The sequence below is a fragment of the Elaeis guineensis genome, chromosome 2 (genome assembly GCF_000442705.2).
Source record: "Elaeis guineensis isolate ETL-2024a chromosome 2, EG11, whole genome shotgun sequence".
Classification (NCBI taxonomy): Eukaryota; Viridiplantae; Streptophyta; class Magnoliopsida; order Arecales; family Arecaceae; genus Elaeis; species Elaeis guineensis.
The window spans coordinates 86,097,197-86,102,475 of NC_025994.2; positions in this window are offsets into that span (position 1 = coordinate 86,097,197).

The following is a 5,279-nucleotide window of genomic DNA, read 5'->3' on the forward strand; positions in this document are numbered from 1 at the left end:
CGAAATTTGAAACTGGATTTATATTCCGAATGAACAGGCACAAAGTTCATTGGTGATACAACTTCAGGTTGTCAGCATTCCAGGTCCGGGGAATGGGTTTCCCTTCCAGAGTTTCAGTCGGTAAGCCCTTGGCCCGTAGGTGTCCGCTACCGTGTAGGGCCTTCCCAGTTCGGAGCTAGCTTCCCTTGGTCTAGGGCTTCGAGACTTCTGCCTTTCTTAGGACTAGGTCCCCAGGCCTGAAGAGCTTTGGCCTGACCTTGGTGTTGTATATCGGCTACTTCTATCGGTAGAAGCCATGCGAAGTTGAGCCTCGTTCCGTAGTTCGGGGAGGAGGTCTAGGTCGGCTCTCCGGCAATCAGAGTTGTTCGGCTCTTGATACTGCTCGACCCTGGTAGATGGCAGCCCAATCTCGAGCGGTATCATCGCCTCCGTCCCATAGGCCAAACTGAAAGGCGACTCTTCGGTCGGAACGCGGGGGTCGTTCGGTAAGCCCACAGAACGGAGCTCAGCTCGTCGACCAGAGGCCTTGGCTTCATTCAGTCGGGTTTTGAGCCCGTGTAGTATGGTCCGGTTGGTCACCTCGACTTCGCCATTGGACTGTGGGTGCCTGACTGAAGTCAGTCGGTGCGTGATGTGAAACCTCGCAGAAGTCTCTGAAGTCCTGGTTGTCGAATTGTCGTCCATTGTCGGTGATAATGGTATGCGGCAATCCGAACCTGAAGATGATGGACTTCTGAACGAAGTCCTCCATCTTGCGCTCGGTAATCTGCGCCAGGGGCTCGGCCTCCACCCACTTGGTGAAGTAGTCGATAGCAACGACTATGAACTTCCTTTGGCCCGATGCGGAGGGAAGGGACCGAGAATGTCGACTCCCCACTGAGCGAAGGGCCATGGGGCGACGATAGGAGTGATTTGGCTGGCTGGTCGGTGTTGTACGTTGCGTACTTCTGCATGGTTCGCACTTTCGGACCAACTCAGCCGCGTCCTTCCTCATGGTGGGCCAGTAGTAACCCTGCCGTAGGACCTTGTAGGCTAAGGATTTGCCCCCCAAGTGACTCCCGCAGATTCCTTCTGCACTTCTCTGAGTGCGTAATCTGCGTCGGTCGGTCCCAAGCACCTGAGCAAGGGAAGGGAGAATGACCTTTTGTAGAGTCGGCCATCCATGATCACATATTGGGAGGCCGACCATCGGAGCCGCCTGGCCTCCGCGGATCTTCAGGGCTGATCCCGTCGGTCAGGTACCGAACAATCGGATCCATCCAGCTTGGTTCGGCCGTCAGTTGTAGCACCTCCTCGACCTTGTCGATACTCGACTGCTCGAGATTCTCCACGAACATCCGGCCCAAAGAGTCGAAAGCCGAGGTCGCCAGCCTGGAGAGTGCGTCGGCCCGGCGTTCTCCGACCTGGGGATGTGGAAGATTTCAAAATATCCGAGGTGCGTCACGAGATCCTCACTTTCTGGAGATATTTTGCCATGGCTGGATCTCGCGCCTCGAATTCGCCTTTGACCTGCCCCACGATCAGCTGAGAATCGGAGAATGCCCTGAGGCTGTCGATCCCAAGTTCCCTTGCCATCCTCAAGCCGGCGAGGAGCGCTTCATACTCGGCTTGGTTATTGGAGGCTTTGAAGTCGAATCGAGGGCGTACTCGGTGACTACCCCATCCGAGTTGGTGAGCAGGAACCCAGCCCCGCTCCCTGAGCGTTTGAAGCTCCGTCGATGTGCAGTACCCAGGTGGAGATCGGGTCAGGCTCGGAGACCGCATCTGTCGGGGTCCACGTCTTCCGACCCTTGGTCGGCCATCGGACATTCTGCGATGAAGTCGGCCAGGACCTGGGCCTTTAAGGCAGGTCGGGTCGGTACTGTATGTCGAACTCGCTGAGCTTCATAGCCCACTTTGCCAGTTGACCTGATGCGTCAGGTCGCGCAATATCGCCCTCAGGGCTGGTTGGTGAGAACCACAATGGCATGCGCCTGGAAGTATGGGCGGAATCGCTGTGCGGAGATGGTCAGGGCGAAAATCATCTTTTCTATCTCCGAATATCGAGCTTCAGCACCGCGGAGCACTTTGCTGGTATAGTAGATAGGTTGATGGGTTCGCTCTCATTTTCTCTGACGAGCACCGAACTGACCGCCTCAGGAAGTGGCCAAATAGAGATACAATGTCTCTCCGACCTCCGGCTTCACAAGCAACGGCGGAGAAGCCAGGTACCTCTTCAGATCATCGAAGGCCCGTCGGCACTCATCCGACCAGGAGAAGCCCTTCGCCTGCCTCAGGGTTTTGAAGAACGGGAGGCACTTTCAGCCGATCGAGAGATGAATCGGCTAAGAGCAATGATTTTCCCATTCAGCTGCTGGACCTCCTTCTTGGTGTTTGGGTGGCGCATGTCGACGATTGCCTTTATTTTCTCAAGGTTAGCCTCGATTCCACGCTGAGAAATGAGAACCCGAGAAACTTTCCGAGGTCACTCCAAAAGCGCACTTAGTCGGATTCAGCTTCATTCGATGTTGTCGTAGAGTGCAAAAAGCTTCTTCGAGGTCTCGAACATGGTCTGCGGTCTGGCACTCTTTACCAGCATGTCGTCCACATATACTTCCATATTGCGCCCGATCTGGTCTTTGAAGACCTTATTGACAAGTCGTTGGTAGGTAGCTCCAGCGTTCTTCAGCCGAAGGGCATCACCTGTAGCAGTAGAGGCCCTTGGGGTCACGAAGGCAGTGTGTCCTCATCCTCGGGCGCCATCCGGATCTGATTGTACCCACGAAGCATCCATGAAGCTGAGCAGTCGATAACCGGATGTCGCATCCACCAGTGGTCGATCTTCGGAAGTGGAAAGCTGTCCTTCGGACAGGCCCGATTCAAGTCGGTGTAGTCGATGCAAATCCTCCACTTCCCGTTGGCTTTCTTACCATGACAACATTGGCGAGCCAATCGGGATATGGTTTCTCTGATGAAGCCGCCCGAGTAGCTTGTCCACTTCTCGTCGATGGCCTTCTGTCTTTCAGGAGCAAAAGACCTTTTCTTCTGCCTCACCGCCTCATCGTCGGGTCGATGTTGAGTCGGTGCGTTATTGTTCCGGGGGGATGCCCGACATATCTGCTGCGACCAAGCAAATATGTCGGCGTTGGCCTTCAGCAGCTCTGCCAAAGTCGTCGTTCGGGTCGGGTAGTTGAGACCCGACCCATACCTTTCGGTCGGGTTTCCGCTATCGGATTGGAACGAGCTGTTCGGCCGGTGAACCCCGTTCTTCCTCCTCCCGTTGGTCTAGTTGTCGATCGTCAGGGAGCCCTTCAACTCGTCGCTTTGAGCGAGATCTGGAAGCATCGACGAGCGAGCTGTTGTCTCCGGCATCTCTCCGACTCATTTTTGGTCGGGAACCGAACCAGGAGATGGTACGTCGAGACAATCGCCTTGAGGGCATTTAGTCGGGTCTTCCAAGTATGGCGTTGTAGGCCGAAGGCACTTGGACGACCGCAAAAGTCAAATGGACCGTGCTTTGTCGTGGTTCGGTGCCGACCGTCACGGGCAGGGTAACTTCTCCTTCCGTCGCGACGGCATCCCCGCGAAGCCTATCAAGGGCGTAGGGACCCTCTTGAGTCGGTCGGTTGATAGTCGCATCCGGGAGAAGGTCGAGTAAAATAAAACGTTCGTTGAACTTTCATTATCTACAAAAATTCTTTTTACATCATAGTTCGCTATTGTTGCCGAGACAACAACAGCGTCGTCGTGGGGAGTTTGGATGCCCCGAACGTCTTCTTCCGTAAAGGTAATAACTTGTCCGGGCGCAGCCTCTTCGTCGGTTCCCTCCAGCAGACGTCCCCGAGCCCAGTCGCTTGGAAATCATATTGATGACCCCGACCGTTGGCTGATTAGTCGTCGCTTCTTCAGTCGGCTGGGGTCGTCGGTCGCAACTGGTTGAGTCGGGGGTTCCTCCGAAATTTATCGAGATACCCTCGACGGATGAGAGCTTCGATCTCATCCTTAAGTTGGATGCATTGCTCGGTATTGTGGCCGTGGCCCCGGTGGAATCGGCAGTACTTTCGTCGGTCGAGGCCTTTTGCCTTCAGAGGCGGAGGCCGTCGCAGGTACTCTTCCCCTCGATCTCCATCAAATCTGCGCACGGGGAGCAGAGAGAGGAGTGTAGGAGTCATACCTGGGGCGTGTCGGCTTAGGAGTCTGCCGTCGGGGTGACCTCTGGTTCACCGCGGGGGTGAGACCCGACGTCGGTCGGGGCCTGCTAGGTTCGGCGGGTCCCGACCCTTTCTTCGCTTCTCCTTCGGGCCCTTGAATTCGGTCAAGCGCCGGTCGGAGGCTCCTTCGTCCGCGCGCATGTACTTGTACGCACGCTCCAATAGTTCGGCATACGTCCGGGGGAGGGTCTTGTCCAGGAGTAAGTGAACCGGGATGCCCTCAGCCCCCGTTTCATGGCCGAGATAGCCATGTCTTCATTGAGGTCCCGGACCTCAAGCGTGGCCCGTTGAATCGCGTCACGAAGTATCGGAGCGTCTCATTTTCTCCCTGTTTGAGGGAGAAAAGGCTGTCCGACGTTCGCGGCGGCTTCCGGCTGGTGCTGAAGTGAGCCACGAAAGAGTGCTCGAGCTGCCCGAAGGAGTGGATACTTTCGATCGAAGATCGAGTACCAGGCCCTGGCAGCTTTGCGGAGCGTGACGGGGAAGCCGATGCAAAAGAGAGCGTCGGTTGCCCTTGAATCGTCATGAGAGCTTTGTAGCTCTCCAGGTGGTCGATTGGGTCGGTGGAGCCGTCGTAAGGCTCCACATGCGGCATCTTGAACCGACTGGGAATCGATTCGTGAGGATGAGTCGGGAGAGGGTTGGGCGGTCTGGAAGTCGACGTCGTTTGAAGACTTCTGCCCATCCACCTGCAGCTGTGCGAGCCGACGGTCGATTTTCTCGAACCTTCATTCGTAGTCGTCCGTCCGTCGGTGCTGGGAGACCCCAGGAGTGGAGTCTCCGGAAGAGTCCGAGAGGAGGCGGACGGCGTTCGTGGTCGCTTCTCCTTCCTCCTCGTTCTAGTTGGGAGGGAGAAGGCCGTCGGGACGGTGGGTATCGCGCCGCGGCGCCCCTCCTCCTCTCTATAGGAGCACTGTGGCAGGTGCTCCTACGGAGCGACGGAGATCGACGCAGGCATCGGCGGCTGCTCCTGGAGGGCATCGGACGTGCCGCCGGTTGCCCGGCGGTGATGGCGGCAGCTGGACCGGTGTTGCTGAAGGCTTTTACCGCGTCCGTCAGCACGGTCATCTGCCGTATGATCGCCGCGAT